The sequence below is a fragment of the Poecilia reticulata genome, linkage group LG22 (assembly GCF_000633615.1).
Source record: "Poecilia reticulata strain Guanapo linkage group LG22, Guppy_female_1.0+MT, whole genome shotgun sequence".
Classification (NCBI taxonomy): Eukaryota; Metazoa; Chordata; class Actinopteri; order Cyprinodontiformes; family Poeciliidae; genus Poecilia; species Poecilia reticulata.
The window spans coordinates 14,504,780-14,524,282 of record NC_024352.1 but is presented as its reverse complement, the minus strand read 5'-3'; positions in this window follow the sequence as shown (position 1 = coordinate 14,524,282).

The window sequence follows — 19,503 nt, the reverse complement described above, 5'->3', positions numbered from 1 at the left end:
GCCGCAGGGGACCAGTGAAAAGGAGTCTTAGTAGAGGTGAGAGCGGTTAATGGTGCGGCTGTTTGACTGTAGTTACGGATGAACCTCCGGTAGAAGTTCGCAAAGCCCAGAAACCTCTGTAACTGTTTCCGAGTCTGGGGAGTGGGCCAGTCCATGACTGCTTTAATCTTTTCTTCTGTGGGCCGTAGCTGTCCGCCCTCGAGGATGAAGCCCAAAAAGGAAACTGATGACTTGTGGAACTCGCATTTCTCAGCCTTAACATAAAGTTTATTTTCCAGAAGCCTTTGTAAAACAAGTCGGACATGCTGCTTGTGTTCGGCCAGGGACTCAGAGTAAATGAGGATATCATCCAAATAAACAAAAACAAAAATGTTAAGAAAATCGCGGAGGACATCATTAACTAATGCTTGAAAACAGGCTGGAGCATTACATAGGCCAAAAGGCATAACCAGGTACTCGAAATGACCAATAGGAGTCTTAAACGCCGTTTTCCATTCATCACCCTCCTTGATTCGCAGGAGGTGATAGGCATTGCGTAGGTCCAGCTTGGAAAACACTGTTGCCCCATGCACAGGTTCGAAAGCAGARGATAACAGAGGCAGGGGATACTTGTTCTTGATGGTGATCCCATTAAGGCCTCTGTAATCTATGCAGGGCCTGAGGGTCCCGTCCTTCTTCCCCACAAAGAAAAACCCTGCCCCCAATGGGGAAGAAGACGGGCGAATAATACCTGCAGCCCACGACTCCTTAATATATTTCTCCATCGTCTCGCGCTCCGGACGAGAGATRTTGTACAAACGGCTCGATGGTAAGGGAGCTCCGGGCAGTAAATCGATGGAGCAGTCGTAGGGGCGGTGTGGAGGGAGAGAACAGGCCTTGTTCTTACTGAATACTGGTGCGAGGTCATGGTATTCAGCGGGAACGGAAGAGAGATCAGGAGGATCTGCATCTTGACTGGCAGCCGGAGATGGGCCTGGAGGGATAGCAGAACGAAGACAAGAGGAATGACAATGGTTAGACCAGGACTCAATACGTCTCTTAGACCAGCAGATTCGGGGATTATGGAGTGTTAACCAGTCAAAACCCAAAACCACGGGAGCATTGGCAGAAGGAAAAACAAAAAATGATACGTGTTCATTGTGGTTTCCAGAAATAACTAAAGGTAACGGCTTGGTTTTGTGTGTGATCATATGAAGGGATCTACCATCCAGTGCGGAAACATGAATAGGAGATGGTAAAGGGATGGTCTCGATRCCTAGCTGTTCAACTAATTCAGAATCGATCAAAGTTCGCTCGCAGCCAGAATCTATCATGACRGACAGGGAAATATGTTCATTACCATAACACAGATCAGCAGGAAGTTGTAGGCGAGGAATATTGTCTTCACTCTTCTGACCCACCAGGTTCCTCACCCTTACTGATGGATCCTGGAGTTTAACTTCTTAGGACAATTAGCGACRAAATGACCGGGACCGCCACAGTACAGGCAGAGCCGATTCGTCATACGCTTTCGGCGTTCCTCCGGAGAGAGCCGAGCATTGCCGATCTGCATGGGTTCATGCTCGGACTGGAACGGCTGCAACGGCGGAGGTAAGACAGGTGGGGCGGCACTAGAAAACACAGACCTTCGATTTCTCTCCTTATTTCTGGAACGAATCCTGTTGTCGATTCGCACCGTCAATTTAATAAGGTCCTCCAGCGTCTCAGGCTCGTCTAGCGTGGTTAATTCATCCTTAATTGACTCATTTAAAGCATGAAAGTATGCACTTTTTAAAGCCGGAGCGTTCCAACTGGAGGCTGCCGCTTTAATGCGGAAATCAATAGCAAATTCAGCTACCGATCTTTGCCCCTGCTTCAGGCTCCATAAATCACGAGAGTTGGAGGTCTTGTCAGGGTCATAGCAGAAAATCTGTTTAAACTCCTTCAARAASTCCWGRAACGTCGTCCCAAAGTTGGTRGGATCAGGAAATTTGGCCTCCGCCCAGTCTAAGGCTTTCCCTGACAAATGAGAGAGTACGAATGCTATCTTCGCMCCGTCATGGGARAARCTCCGCGGGGAACTGTTAAATGCCAAAGAACACTGCATGATAAAACCCCGACATTTGCTAGGTTCTCCGTCAAACCTCTCCGGAGTGGGAAAACGGATCTCGGAAAACGTGGAGCGGGTTTCAGGGACTGGGTCCGGAGCAGGTACGGGTGCTGGAACAGGAGGCTGTGGAATAGACGTTTGCAAAAAATTAGCGATCTCATCCAGGCGTTTATTGGTCTCAGATTGACTGGAACTCAATTTTCTCAATACAGCTTCATGAGTTTCTAAGGTGCTTTGTTGATCGGCGAGAGCTCGCCTAATGGTGTCTGCGGGGTGAGTGTCTTGGCCAGAGTGTTCTGTCATGATGGGTTTAACTGATCTCACCCACATGCAAGAACACCAAGGAGGCGGAGTGTGAAAAAATGAAAGGGTTTATTTTTACAGATGCAACAGAAAACGAAGCTGGCCCGGGAGCTGCTCGGTGTTCTCGGAGTACTGGGAAAACAAGGGGAGTGTGGTGAGTTCAAGTGCTGGGAAATGGGAGTTGAGAATGTGTAATGGGAGAACTTACTGGCTCTGTGTGTTCAAACGGCTTGGAGGGAGGAGTGGTAGGTTCCGGGGTCTCTCCGTGAGGCGTGGGGGGGGGGGCTGGAAGGTGGCGTCGGAGGGCGGACAGGAGGGTTTGTCTCTGACGGTGGCGGCGGCGGGTAGTCGGGGGGAACGGCCGGTCGGAAACTTCTGAGAGGTATGGAGTTACGGAAGCTGATGAGTCTTGTTGGTCAGGTATATGGGGAAGGCTAAAGCGTCGTGGGCGGGTACTGGTTCGGCAGGCAACCAGATCAGGGCGGATCCTGTGGAGAGCAGAGTTTTACAATGAAACAACGAAGTGATAAACACTGGCAGATTCTCAAGGCAACAAAATAACTCGGAACAACAACTCGGAGGGGGCTGGAGGTACCATCAACGGTTGACACTCTGGCGTCGAAGTACCGGCGTTCCACCCCTCTTATGCCGCCGTCAATTGGGTAATCCGCCACAGCCGTGAGGGTGACGTCATCCGGGAAGCCACAGCCCGCCACCTCTCGGGCCCCATCTGGTGGGGAGACAACTGAACCACCCAAGGCTAAGAGAAGGCACCCAGAACCTAACAATACCAGCAGCTGTGGTTTTCCCTTAGTAAAATTGGCCATATCCTTTTGGTAAATTATAGATGCTGACGGAAGTGAAAAATTAGGTGGCATCGCTTTTTACCCAATTTCACCTTTTACCCAATTTCACCTTCGTCCAACCAGCAGGGCCTACCATACAGTTCTCTAAATGTGACAAATCTATGGTCGATATCAAAGTCTTTATAGACTTAATTATTAAAAAACAAGCCAAAGTATCACACCAGCATTCTATGTAAATTACTTTTGCAGTCTGGTTTATGGTTTTACATCATAGATATACATCAGCAATGGGTGCTGTGGTGGCGCAGGAGTGAAGCACAACCCATGTATAGAGGTCTTAGTCCTGCAGGTTCAATTCTCAGCCTGGCGACATTTGCCGCATGTCATCCCTCTCTCTCATAACCCTCTTTCCTGTCGAACTACTTTTGACTAGAGCCAACAGAACCTTTAAAAAAAACATCAGCAAAATTAGGAATTTAATCTTCAGTTGATCATCAACAAACACATGCATGTCAAAGAATGAAAGATTGACCTGCTAAAGGCTGTGGTTGATGCAGTAGAGTGGCATTTCTGAATATAGAAATGCAGAGTCAAACTTTTTTTTTTAAAAGTTTTCCAAAGTTAATCCTTGTCCAGTCAGTCATTAATGAAGGATTCATTGTCACATAAGGCCTTGAACATCAATGTTACTCAGCTTAGTCTTTTTGCTTTCACATTGAGCTCCTAGAACATTTTTTATAATTTTACAGTGTAAGCGAAGAATATACAAATCCTCTCAGATCTTTCTCTCCAGAACATTGTTTTTAATTATTTACCCGTACATGTCTTGTGACAATTAAAACATCATTTTACTGTACTTTCTTTCAGTGATACTAAATTTGAACCTAAACACAATTACAAACACACGGTCTAAATATGAGACGTGTTTTTACTTTAGTACCAATCGCAGATTTCTTTCTTCCCAGCATCATTTGCAATGCTTCACAGGGCTAAAATGCAGAAACCAATTTTCATTAATAAATTAAATAAAAGTCAGAGTGAAAATATTTAAGTAGCAGTAACAGATTCCTTTTAATCTGAGGCCAGCAAGCGAGTGCAGGCTGGCGATGGCGTGCAGCCTCTGAATCTCGTCCCAGTAGTAATAACACATCCTTAATTCCATGTCTGAGTTTCACCTTGCTCACTCCTACTCCTTTTTTTCCCCCCTCATCCTATTTACAGAGAGCAAAGTACAGAGAGAGCAAGCTGCAGAGATACCAGGAGAGAGAGAGAAACATTGAATCTGCACTGCTGCCAGCATCAGCATCAGCACAACAGTCATTGATTAACACAGGATTAACACCTCTGAGTGCACACACGCCCGTCATCACACATGTGCACTTGCCGGCAGCATGAACAGCCCTCCACTGCCACGGCTATGTGTTATCTCCTTCCCATATGTGTACCTCAGGGCCCTTCCCAGTCTCTGTAATAGACTGTCACACTCAGTACCACGCTGGAGGGGGTGCAGTGTGTGTGTGTGTGTGTGTGCGTGTGTGTGTGTGCGGGAATGGTTTTTATCATGCCGTGTCACTCTCCCATAAAACAATTAAATCCAAAATCCTACCCCGCCCAGCTGTACTGCAGTATCCTGCAGTGACTGCGACAGACACGTTTGAGTGTGTGTGTGTGTGTTTGTGAATATGGAGAACGCTGAATCCCATTTACACCAGCTATTGTGTTTTATGTGCCTCTGCCATTAGCTTTCCCTTCAATCAGCCTCATTATGATTCATTGAAACGCTCTCTGAATGAGCTTTGTTTAAAATCAGGAGCACACGCCACGTCTCCCGTATGACTCTTTCTGGAGTGTTTTATTGATTTTTGTGTTGTGATATATATACTTGGTCTTGATAGTTTTCGCTGTTAATGTTACATAAATTGCTTAATTGGTATTTTATGCTGTTTTTCTGACGTCTGTTATCAGTTTTGATCACACCTGATTTGTATCGAGACATTCCACCCAAACTGTATAGATGATTGTTTTTCTTCTTATTAAATTTGATGGTTCCAAAAAGTGCATTTGGGTTCAAAGAGAAATCAACCAGACTTTTTAATATCATTATTGTTATTTTCCTAATTTAGTCTTCAGTATGATTTTGCTACTTTGAAAAAATGTAATGTAAAGTCATTGTGTCAAAGAATGCTTAGCATTTTTGTTGAATGTACATCTAAGAAAAATGTCTACATGGTTCATAACCGTTGAGGCTGAAACAGGCATATATTTAGTCTGAAAATGAAGTTTCTTCAAATTTGTTTTAGACAATTAGACAGTTAAATGTAGACCTCTTTTGGCCAAGATAGAAACATAAGACTTAGTAGAGATCAAGCTAAAAAATTATTACTAGTTCAATATTTTTATTCAATGAGCTACACCGTCATGCATTTTGGAAAGTGCAAAAATGGTTCAAGACTTTTTTTTTATGCGTGCCAGTCAATATTTTTTTTAAAATAGTAACTTGTATGTATCAATATATATCCCCCATTTCATTCCTTCTCATCCTGCATTTGGCTCCTTTTCTGATTTGGCTCACAATATCTGGTTGCTTCACAAGGATGGTGGGCTATGACAACAATCACAGACAGACTGCAGCCTTTATCAGTCAAACTGAAGGGTGAGGGGGAAAATATGCAAGATCTGGGAAGGAAAAAGAAGGTAAGATAAGGTGAGATGCAGAATAAGAAGAGGAGATTGTGAGGAAGGTGGGAGCCAAAATAGACGATGCGGTGATGTGGAGTGATATGTTGTCACGGAGGAAAAAAGGTTAATCCATTTAAGGTGCAGCATATGATCCCATAAGCTGCACAGTGATGATAATATCTCCACAATGCTCCACATACCCTTTAGGCAACATCACTGGAACTGCACACAATTACCCTTTAGAATGCATTGTCAAAAGTCAGCCTTATAATGAGTCACATTTTGACAACATGCAGGTTCCTGCCGAGGTCAGCGAGAACAAAAGATCACAAGGCTGGAGCATTAGGAGCATTACCATAATTAGATGAAAAGCCCTTTAATGGCCATTGTTTAAGTTAAAATCAGTGTGATTGTTGTTCCAGAATAGCACAAACAGCTGCAGTACTGATTAGAAGAAGGTGCAGCTGATTTCCCAAGACAAGGTGAAGCCGTGAGGGTTAATGGTGACCCACCGTTTGTCCCGATACGTGTGCTCTCACTCCAGTCGCACACAGCAACAGGAATGGTATCTATAGGTCATTACTGTGATTCAGACCGTAGCTGCTTCCTATGTGTTTAATGGGTGTTTGCACCATTAGGCTGCTTCTTTACAGCCATCTGCTCCTCTGAAGAAGCCTGCTGGAACAGCCGCACATCATTACGTGGCCTCGGCTGAACCGAACAGCGAGTGCCGGAGCGAGGCTTGTGTGGAAGTGAAGAAAGCCGAGGTTAGCTCCCGGTCGATGATAGAATCTGCAAATGGACACCGCCTTTTGCAGCAGGACAAGTCATTTTAGCGGCCTAATGGAATTTTGCAGCGCTGAAATACAGTGTAGAGGGAGATATCACTTTGTGCAATAGGAAGCGCTGCGTGCTGTGGTGAATCCTGATATTTCTATTTATTCACTCCTGGTGGAAGATGAAACTTATTTTCAGTTGAGGTTAACACAGATGAGATTGCCAATATCTCAGGCAGAGTCCACCAGAAGACTTTACATTCTTAAAGGGAAGGACCTGGCCAGGCTTGCTCACAGAGCTTGTTGTAGAGCTTGCTTTTGTCTCAGAGAACTGACTTATAACCCACTCCTTAACGCTTTTAAACAAGAAGAAAAGGTTTCAATAAACCGTTTTCTGTTAGGGAAAGATTTTCCGAATGAAATGTAAGTGTATTTATTTTTAAGGAGGGTTTTGGAAAGAGCAGGAGATTCATAGGCTTGTTTTTTAAACTATGCAACATCTGCACAAAGTCACTTAATTGAGGCTTTTATGAAATATTCTGACAGACTTAATCATGGAAGCTATGAACAGCAATGCTTAAAAAGAAAAATTCCACACACAATAAAAAAATCAGGTGAGCAACGTCCTGAGCAAAAATGTAAAAAGAGACTCTGCTCAGGCAAAATGGCATCTCTTTCTCATCATGGCTGCTGAATTTGCAATAAACCATCAGCTACAAGCTACAGAAAACACCCACCATGTTACAGTTTAATGCTGCAGCTTCAGCAAACATAACAACACATGTGGATCAAAAATCCAATTCTCCATTCACTAAAATTCCCTGGCAAGCATAATTTTAAGAGAACTCAAGATGCAATGTAATGTTGTTTCCGTTTAACTTTAACAACTCCTGAATCAAAACACTAGCACTTGCTAAATAGCTGATGCTGCCTAAATATTGCTTGTGTTTAGTCTGTTGAATGAATGAAAACAATAAGAGCAGCAGCTTTTGCTAAGATTAAAAAAATATTCAACTTATGTGAAATTATGTACAAGTCCAGTGCCCTGAAAAATATTCGTACCCATAGCAAAACAACGTTTATTTATTTTATTTTACTTTATTTGTTACAGTTGCAGTTGGTACCTGCCTTGCAGCCAGAAGGTCCTGGCTTCAAATCCATGGAGTCTTCTCTACATGGAGTTTGTGTGTTTAACCCTCGCATGTGTTGGTTCCCTCGACTTTCTCCCACAGTCCAAAAACAAAACTGTTAGATTAGTTGGTTGATCTTATTAGGACTCAGGTATGAATACATTTCTGTGATGGGTGGGCGGCTTCTCCTACCCAATCGATGGAGCTTTGGACCAGTCGACCCTGAAAATTGAGAGCACCTTCAAAACAGATGTGGCCATACACTGAGGATTAATATAATTATAACAGCCACAGAGATCCATAGTTTTGGTGGGAAAATATGTAGAGAAGATCCACTATTGGATGTGCTCTCCACAAATGTTTTATGGAAAAAGTGTCAGAAAGAAAGATATAAAATGTCCTGTTTTCAATTTACCAGCCATGCAGAGGACACAGCAGCTATGTGGAAGTCCTCAGGTAAAAAAATAACCAACGCTAAACTGAACCTTTTGGCCAACATCCAAAACACTAGGTGCAACAGAAAGCGAACTTTTCACATCACAATTGTGACTCACATTTAATTTGTAAAAAAAAAAAAATCTAGTTTTATGTAAGTAGCTTGACAAAATTTTAAGGCACTATATATAAAACAAATATTTCTAATGATGCTTTGTTGCTTTAACTTACAAACCTTAGTAGTTTTGAAACAGATAAACTTAAATCTATGATGATAAATCAACATATAAGAAGTGGTGCTGGGGCTTTATTGTTTTAAAAATGATCATCTTTGTAAAGTCATGTCTTCCCTTGGAGAAAAAAAAAAAAAAAGCAGATCCAGAGCATGGCTGCATGTAGATATCTGTCTGCACTCAAGTGAAGGACTTTAGCTCAATCATAGAGTCACAATGAGCTGATTTATTTCAAAACTGGCTATCCATCATGCTTGTGCACAATGCATGTGTTTTCCGCAAGTTGAGAGCACCTCTTCAGGTGGCCAAATGATGATCACAAGCTCGGTCTCTGAAGAGGACCAGAAAGCAGAAGTCTTTTATCTACTTAGCAACAAGCTGCTTTAGAAAGCTTTCAGGGAGGAGAAGCAGGCTGTAGAGAAGCTGAGCATACAAAGTATTTAGACACAGATGAACAGGGAGGAGAGGGAGAGTTTTAATATCCCCTCTTTGCTCCAAAAACATATAGGAACATTTCCTTTTTAGTCAACTATTTATTCAGTGCATTTTCCTTTTTTTGGTATATTTTTTTTAAATGGTCACTTTTTTTGCTCCTGCAGGCTTTAGCGTTGCATCGATATTAAAGAAGCATGCTGTGCTAATAGGTATGTGTTTAGTGGTCTTTTTTGTGTAACCGAAAAGTCCAGAAGTTGCTTGGGTTTGATGGTGAAACTTGTTTGAGTCATCCATCATTGCTGGTGGGGGGGAGACTCCCCTCTTCTGGTGGGACAGCTGTCTGGGCAGCGACACGAGCGTACCAGCTGTGTTTCCTTCTATCTGCAGCCGGGTTGGTGTCAACAGGGTCATCTGTGGCTTTGTACGCTACAATGGATGGTGAATCAGCATCTGCTGCAGGACGCTGCGGATAGAGGGACACAAAACACGGGGTCAGAGGGCTGCAAGTGATATTTTAGGAGGAAATGAGTTCAGGATCAGAGCTGATTTCATATCAGACTTCAGTTTTTGCCTTTCCAGAAAAAAACAAACAAACAACAAAACACACCACTGCTGGTTGATCAAAGTAAACTGCACTTTGTTAGCGTGGATTTCGTCTGTTCCATACATTTAATGATGAATCTTAATAACAACCCTGTGACGAAGGCTTTAAATAAATAATAACAATATTCCTCTCAGCTTTCCATATTTTTATTTACCTTTTAACATTGCTAAACGTGTTTTCATACTCTGAACTGACTCCTCAAAATATATTATCTTTTTTTTTTTTCTTTTGCTGATTCTGGCAGTGGTACATGCCCTGAGGTTGACACTCTGTCTGTAGATTTGATTGGCAGGATTGTTCGAGGGCACATAGTTTAGGATGAGACGGGGAACTTTTGCATCTCTTACTTGTTGGAAAACTATTCATAAACACTCTCAAACACCATCAGTGGTTGTATCAGGGTAAATAATGTGAGGCAATAATCACAGCGTAGCACAGGTGGTAAGTCGGGATGGAATTAAACCTAAAGGCTGAAAAAATATGGACTAATTTCATCCATCCATCCACGCTTGTTAAAATCTGACATTTATGTTTCTGATGTCAAAACACACGAGAAACCCTTTTTTGTCTCGGTCACTGTGGGAAATTGTGTGTAATATGCAAATGAATTAAAGTGTATTTATAAAAGCACCTCGTATCAAGCTGGCTGAGAGAGGTGTAAAACATACATTTGAAAACAAAAAATTATACGACATCTGCTAATCTTGTGCGTGACACTGAATAAAAAGCAAAGTGGCAGCTGACTGAGGTAACTTTAAGAACCAATATGAACAAAACAGAGGTGACAACACTCATTTGATTTAACAAGTATGTAGACAGACCTTGAGATAGGCTGTGTCATTAAATACCACAGCCAAGAGATGCGTTTTCATTCTGCCATCAAGTCAAATTAAAGTGATCTTTTTAAGATTCTATGTGGTGAGATTACTCTTTTTCTGCCTTTGCACGACATTTACTCAGACCTACTCAGTGTAACATGTCAGTTTTGGAGAGACAGAGACAACACCGAAAGCAGATGATGTTCCTTTAACGGTGATATTCCTGTCTGTTTTGCACAAGAATATCACACTTCCTCGGATCCTAATGAAATGTCACATGCGTATTTTAGTGATAACAGTACAGCATTACAGTACTGCAGAACTTTCTATTTTTTCGTTGTTTTCATTTTCTAATGAAAATGTAATTTTTGTTGCCATTTCGGTTTTACATTTTGTCTTCTCACTTAAGGTTTTTATCGTCTTTGAGTTCTGCCGTTCTCATTAGCAGTAGCGCATTTCTGGATGGCGGCTCTGGCGGAGGTTTATTCCCGTTTAAGGGGATTTTTCCTTTAGCCTGTTGCTGCATGCATGCTAAGTGTGAGGGATTGCTGCAAAGTCAACAACACAATGAAGTGACTGTACACGTTTGCTGTGCTTGTCCAGGGATAGTGGATGCTGTCTTCATCTGGAGCACTTTGCCAGCATGCTTACTCTGAGTTCTTGATGTGACTTGTTGATAATTTGCCTCACAACACAATTATGTGCATTTCTGGTTAACTGCGTGCAAAATATTAAAAAAAGAAAAATGTTTTACTGCTTCTCAAACTCGACGCTTCGCTTTGACCACGCTGTTATTTAAGCCGTGTCCTGTGGTCCGCAGATAATCTGAGCTAAGCTCGCAAAGGATTCCAGATGAAACAGAAAGACTGGAAGCTGAAGCAGTGTTTCTTCCGTTACCAATGTTTTTTGTAAAGGTTGGATTTTGTGTATTAGGGAAAATGATGTGCTCAGTTTAAAAGTCTAAAAAAATAAAGAAAAAAGAAAAGAAAAGAAAAGTTACAGACAAGTAAACCCTAATCATGACCTTCATCGGGACAAGGGCATGTAGGAAAACTGCAGAGATGATGCCAAGTCATTTGTTCGAAATCAAGACTCGCGTCTTTCACCCCAAGTTTCCGAGTGAAATTAACATTCTCTCATCGAGTGCCTGCCATCTACCCTGTTACCTACGCTGCATTGTTGAAGGTAATGAATTCAGAGTATTAACCTTATGCCTAATTTAACTTGTGAATATGAATTATCCTTAGTTTTCATTCAATTTAACATGAACAAACAATCACTAACAGCTGTGACTTATTATGAAAATTAATGAGGTATTGTTCTCTACTAAAAATATAATTATTAAACTATTTTCCAAGAAAGCATTTAAAGTTGAATTGCTGAATGTTCCTCAATGAATCACATAGGTGACTTTTATTTGAGCCAACTATTACAAGTCTTTATAAAATGAGCGCTTAATAGCGGAGATAAAACGTAATCGCACTAATAAATTTTAAGGGTTTAAAGCGTGGATCTAAGTCAACTCTGAAGTCATGACTTAAGGGTAGCTCGAGTCTAAGTTGCAGACTCGAGTCCCCAAACACCAGCCTTTCTTTCACATGTTAATATTGGTTATAGCAAAATAAAAAGAGCAAAAGAATTGATTTCCTGCCTCAAAAGTTTATGATTGTGGACTATTTGCAAGCAAAAGGAATTGGCAATAAACATATTTCATTGCTTAGATAGAAGGCAACAACTGGACTTCCTCTTTTTTTCGTGAAGAATTTCCACTAGTAAGACTCCAAAGGCTAGTAACTCCAAAGTATCCATGATCAAGGTCCTGATCATGGATACTATCAACACAGACATGTAGTTACTCCATGATGTAACACGGAGTCGGATATTTTCATACCTTTGCAGTCCTAAACAAAGGTGACAAGAGTTGTGTAAGACTGTGTAAGATTCAAAAATATGATCTGAAGCAAAATAAAAGTAAATCATGTGTGATATGTTTCACTGCAGACAAAAAAAAAAAAAAACTACAAATGCAGGAGAGGGCTCTAGTCAGCATAAGGTGGTCAAAGACGGGCGAGTGAAGAAAAACTGATGCTGTAAACACCAAGAGGGAGAGGAAGGATGAAGTAATTCTGGAGTTCAAACCCACACGCACACCCCGAAGAGCCGAAGGGAGATGAGGATGCTGCTGCTACTCTTCTCCTCAAATGCTCCACCCCAGCAAGCTTCTCCTCTCACCTCCCCTGCTGAGCAGTCGGCTTTCATGTTCTTTTCAAAGTCTCAGGTAGTATTACCCAGGGCAACCTTGACAGAGCCTGGGGCAAAGGCAGCGCGCGGCTCTGTAGCTAACACATGAACTGCAACACATGCACACCGTTATTCAGGCATCAATGTTCCCTCATGCTATACCCACCCACGCACTGCCTTCACACACGCGCACACACGCAGGCGTACGCGCGCGCACACTCTTTGATTGTCTCAACGCCGTGGCTGTCATTAAGACTCATTAAGGGGGATGGTTTTATTGAAGGCGGTCGTGTTCAGGCATCCGCTGAATTATTCATGCGCTCTTCCAACTTTCTCTTTCTCTCACGCGCACACATGGTTGAGATGCAGGAAGCTGGTGCAGACTAGAGCGAGAGACAGACAGAGAGAGAGAGAGAGAGAGAGAGAGAGAGAGAGAGAGAGAGAGATGCAGCCTATATAGGTCACTTCCTTCTCCACCCGCATCTCCCGGAGAAGTGGAACTGGAAGGCTGGCGGGAGGGAGCAGAGACAGAGGCTTATTATAGCAGGCAGACACACAATAACACACGCACACACAGGCCACAGCGGATAAAGGAGCATGCACCTCTGAGAGTAGATTGTCACAGCCATGAATGAGGCTCCCGGCGGCTTGAATGTGATGCTAATTCACCGCTGAGCGGACCGGCGGAAAGACTCGACGTTCGGGTGTGATGGCACGAAGGCCGGCACATTTCCAGATTCCGAAGATTTCATCACACGAGACCCCCTCCCCCCACCCCCTCTCTCTGCACAAACATACAGAGCATGCATGGAATGGAAGCACATTTAAATTTAGTTTGATCATATATTCCATCAAATATTCATTACACCCAGTCAGGGTTAAATATGCACAGTCACGTGGCTGCAACAGCAAGAAGAAAAGGTTGCTAAATGTTGTGGGTAAATGCACACTGGAGGGTAAGATGATCAAATTGTTATGTTGATTAAGGTTAATTACAGCCGGGCTCTTCATTTTTGTTGTTCCAGACATTATTTTATCCTTTACGTTATGATTTGCAAGTGGCGAAAATGTCACGTTATTTTCATACTCCATGAGTACAGAAGGAGAAATCACAAGCTCAATTAAATCGGTAAGGAGTGATGAACGACTCTCACACTTCAATGGCACTCTGGACTTTATCACAACTGAGGTCTTTAAGCGCCACCACCTCATTGTGTTCACACATTGGATCTTATAAAGTGTGCATTGTCAGCTGGTGGTACTTTTAGTGAGCCTTGAAAATGTTAGCTATTATTCTGCTGATTTTGAAGCAGCAAATTGATGAATGAAATTCGTCCTCATTTTCTGGGAGCATTACACCATTAGGAATTAGAGTTATGTCATCTTGTTGTCTGTTAAGTGACATTTAGTCTGTTGTTGATGCAGTGTAGAGAGTTAAAAGTTGATGTTGCCAAGTAAAGCTTGACTTCCTGTCATCACCATGTAGTTTTGCTTGGGATCAGATCTGAACCACTATTTTGCAAGCTTACATACATTGTGTTGTTGGTGTAACTTGGACTTTTGCCAGGTACTTTGAAATGAGGGTTCAAGTTTGAGGTCTGTTCATACCCAAACCCATTGGAGAAAACACGTGAAAAAACTTTGAAACTCTAGAGTCTATAGTCACACTTAAGTGGAAAACAACAGCTTTGATTTGAACTCTAAAATTTCTCACTTGACTTAGTGTGGCTTTCTGAGGCTCTGATTTCATTAACATTTTTTTGTCACGTAATCAGAAGTAAAAGCAGTTTTCTACATGAGCACCAATTCTGCATGAAGCATAAAGTGTGAAACACGTTCTTCATAAAACAGATCTAAGGATTTTCCATTTATAGGGTGCTTTGGACTAACTCCAAAATGATCACTGCTCCCCGACATAGGTTCAAAATTAGAAGAGTTTAGTGGAATGTCAGGCCATGATGGGAAAATAATTTATTTTTAAGCAGGAAAAAAGTTAAATGATACCTTACTGGAAGACAACTCTGTCAGTCATTTTCTTCGGTAACTTCCAGCAGCAACTGAACTATTTTATAAAGACTAAAACGATAAGAAAAACCCAGACCGGATAGAATTTGCAAAAATGATCTCTCGCTGAGCTCCCTTTTCAGTACGTAATCATGAATGACACTGTAGGTGCTGGAAATAATACCCAGCAATCAAGTCAAACCACCAAAGTTTTGAAAATCCATCATTAATTCACCATGGGTTGACTGTTCGTGGACCTCTGAGCTGTGGAGCTCTGGCTAAATTGGTTTTAATGGGTTGCATGGGGCGCTGTTCGTGGGCTGTTGATTGACAAAGATTGACGTGTTCACCAGCTGCAGGTTAGTCTGCCGGTCAGAATTTACTACCATGAGCTCAATGGACCTTTTTTCCACCAACATGAGCGAAAGCACCTCAGTGCTTGAACAAGACAAGCCACTAAAACATTTGTTTTTAAATAAATGTACTATATGGAGCAATTTATAATATTAAGTAATGGGTAATGGAATTAAATAGTTACATTTTCAAATAACCTGCTTGTTTCTAAATTTTATCAGGCAGCTTCAGACAATTCTCTGAAAAGAGAGATTTCTAATTAGTATCCTGCTGTATGTACGACTGCAGATCTGCTTATTGTTCGGTGGAAATTTTTTGAGTAAACCAAAACTTTGCTGCCTCTGTAACAGATGAGCAGCAAACCAAAACTACATATATAGTATGTGTTAGGAAATTATTCCTTATAATGTATTAAATACAAAGCCACACACACACGCAGTGTGTCTTTCTATCTTTGCGAGGACTTTGCATTGACTTCCATACATTTTTATTGCCTAACTCTGATCTTTATCTCAAGCTGAACTATTACCAGTACATACCTAAACTAAAACCGGATGTTCTTGTTATGGGGCCCGGACTAAGGGGCCCCATAAGAAGCAGTCGGTCCCCACAATGTACTATGTGCTAGAAAAATGGTCATAACACTGTATCAAATACAACACATACACATGCGCACGCACACGCACACACACACACACACACACACATCTCTAAGGGGAATTTTAAGAGTATTCAATAAACCTAACAGTCAAGTTTTTAGACTGTGGGAGGAGGCCAGAGAAATCAGAGAGAACTCATGCATGCAATCACCATACACAAAGACCGCAGGGTGTATTTTGAACCCAGGACCTGCTTCCTTGTTGCTGCGAGGTGACAGTGCTACTTACTGCTCCTCCGTGCACCCCCGGATCTGAGTTCAGAGTTTGCAAATTGCTGCTGTAAAGTAAGGAAAACTTTTAATGTTCATATTTCATTGCACATTTTTTTATATTTTTTTATTTTTTGGTTAAGATTTATAATACAGTTTGACTTTCAGCTTAGGAGCTGCTGATTTGACTACAGAGACACAAACATCAAATTATATTGTAATCAAATCCATTGTTTTGAGACAAAAGTGCTGCTGAGAAACAAATTTCAAACTTAAATGGCGTCTACTTTCTTTGTCAGCAGATTAGTAAAAAGTTTTAGGAGGAATAAAGTGCCCTCTGGCTTTTTAGTAGTCTTAATTTCCGATCCCTTTTATAGACTTGATTGTTTTCAGTCGGTGTTTCAGTTCTTCCGGTTTATTGTTGGTGAGCTAAGGAATAGCGTGCATATCCCCTTGATCAAAGTTGTGGGAGAGAAGCACCTGAAAATTAAGTCACTCCCTAGTTTTTTAGAGCTGAGCAGCAACCACCTCAATTCCTGCTCACTTGACAGGCTAATTCAGAGAGGAGATGTGGGGGTGTGCGTGTGTGTCCAATATGTGTGTGTGTTGTGTTCAGGGGTTCACTAGGGCAATATCACGGCAAAGGTTCACTGCTTCTCCTTGTCACCTGGGCTCCTCTGTCCTCACCTGATGTCTTGTCAGCGACCCAAATGTCAAGTGCATCTGTGGCTGACTGTGTGTGCGTGTATGTGTGTGTGGTCAGCTGGGCAAAGGAGGAGACATATCTGGGTCAGGCAGCTCCCATGAGTGTGTCCGAGCGCGCTGCGCCGGATGACAAGTCTGATGTGAGCGAATGAGCAAGGAGGAGAGGGGTGAAGAATCAGCGGATGAGTGAGCGAGCAGCATGACAGAAGAACAGCGAGGGGTCAGGAGAGGACAGGAAAACTGCAGGGAAACACTCACATAGAAAGCAACAAAAAAAACATACGAAACACAGGTAGTTTACAGATCACTCTCCTAGACTCTGGTGACTATAAAAATCAATACAATGCCATTACAGATTATTCATTTTAAATCACAACATTAGCTCCCATGTGCGCAGAAGAAGACTGATATTGCACATTTTTATTTTCTTGCAGACACATTAATGTTTGGTAAAAAAAAAAAAAAAAAAAAAGTATAAGAAATCCTACAACAATGAGTTCTTCTGTAACTGCACATGTAGACATTTAAAAAAAGTTCACATAAGAACATGAAACCAAACAACACTAGATCACTGAACTATGAGATAAAAGAGCGTGACACTAAATCCAAATAAAGCACACTGTTGCTTGTGATTATAAAATTAAATTGTTGAAAAGTAAAACATTTTTGTGGCCACCTTGCGTAAAAAAAGGAGGGTTCAAGTTTCAATGATTGTCTTCTGTAACTTTTATGCCGTGCGACAGACTGGCGACCTGTCCAGGGTGAACCCCGCCTCTCGCCCGAAACGTTAGCTGGAGATGGGCACCAGCAACCCTCCCGACCCCATTAAGGGACAAGGGTGCAAGAAAATGGATGGATGGATGTAACTTTTACAGAAGACAATCATCCAGGACTATGGTTGCACCGCACGGTGCATCTGGAAATAAATTTGTAATTTTTTTGTCACCAATAAATTGTCCTCCATTCTCTGCATAAATGTGAAGAGAAAGAAAATATTTTTAGACAGCTTATACTCGAAATGCCTACTGTCATGATAAAACTGGTACTTTGTCTTTTGATATGACATAATTAGTGAATGTATAAGTTCTCTGACCATATATCTTGTCAATAATTTAGATTTTTATGGACTGATCACTAATTAGAGCACAGACATTGAAAAAGGAGTAAAACGTGCAACAAGCAGCTAAACAGAAAGACCATTCATCATCCAGATTCCCTTCCTTTTCTCAGCTACGTCTTCCAGAAAACATTCCCAGGCAAGCAGTGAAAAATACTTTTCTTTTTGGTTTCTTTTTTCGCATTCCTTAGAAAACTCTTCGCTCCCTTCGCAGACAGGACCAGCCACTTCCCCACTTTCCAGCTGCCAACTCTGCCTCCAGACTTGGAGACTGTGATTCTCACCTCGTCTGTTTCAGGCTTCAAAACTTCAAACTGCTTCAGTGGCTGCTGGTGGCTTCCTTCAGCTAAGGCAACTTCAAACTCGTTAAACAGGAAGTTATTCAAGATTTCAGAGAGATTACACAATGGCTTTGTATCTGACGTTCCTCAACAATGTTGGAACCAAATAAATGTGGTGTTTCATTATTTCTCTCAGGTTTTAGACTTTCGGGCCAGACCTTATAGACCGTCTTTCAGAGTTCTGTAAACATCTGAAAGATGCCTATTTTCTTCTTTCCTCTCTTTCTCACACGTGCTCCAATCACTCTTTGACTTAAGACAATTGTGCATTGTCATTTGTTTCTGATGTGATCATATGCCTGTCCAAGTGATTAAATATTAGATTGGTGTGTTAAATGTATGTTCGGAACACTTGGAATATATTAGCCAACAATTATTGCACTCCCAATAGTCCTCTGTGATATGAATAATGTATATTGTGATGATTATATATTTGTGATACATTGTGCAACCATTTTAAGGAAACACATTAAATACACTGTGTCTTTTAACTACGTTAAGGAAAAACATCTCAAGAGACATTTGGACGACTTTAACGTTTTAGACTAATAATAATAACCACTGTTACATGTTTTGTTGCAGGAGGGACTGGTGCACTTAACAGCATTGATGACCTCATGATAAAATTAAATATTCATATGAACAGTAACTCTATTTTATAGAATACATAATTATCTGTTTTCAGCTTTTTGCCTTGGAAACCTCCATTATTAACAATCAACAAAGCTGCACTTCAACAAACAAGAAACATCAAAACAACACTAAAGAAACAGAAAGAGTGTAAAGGGGGCACACGTTTCCACAAAAATAAAAAAATTGCCTCGGACAGTGAGCTCTTTTTTTTTTTTTACCATATAATACTTAATGGCACCTCAAACTCTAAAAAAAAAAAAATAATAAAAATATTCAGCCAAAAACTCAAAGCTCCAAAGTTTTGAAAACCATCATTAATTCACCATGGATTGCAGAGGAGCTCCGAGCTGTGCAGTTCTTGCTAAATTGGTTTTAATGGATTTCATGGTGAGCCGTTCGCTGGCTGGTGATTGACAAAAAGGTTTGAGAGTCGCTACGGCCCCTGCTCCTGCTCTGTCCCCCAGCCACGCACCAATGATCAAACACATACAGTCTGTCAGTCTGCATCGCTGGGACGCCGGTGACGGGCTCAGCGGTTATTTCAGTCTCTGGCCAATCGCATTCCAAAAGCCTGAGACACAAACGCTGACTTTTTCTGCAAATCGGAATATTAGATCACTCGAAATCGCACAATACGTTGATCAAGCAGTTCTAAATTATTTCTTTAAACTTGTTGTTATGTACTGCATCCCAATGAACAATCGGATCCAAAATGTCTCTCAAAATCTGAACCGAGACAGTAGGAGGGCAACTGGGTGGCGGGTGTCCAAGCTGGATGTGAGAAATGAGCACAATTATGGTTTTGGAGAGGTAATTATAAGTGCGTTGTGGTAGCAAAGGCTCATAAATAACACTGATAGACTCTGTGCTTGTTCCATAATTGAGGAACAATAAGACCAGAGAAAGAAAATAAGGCACATCGTGATAGAGTC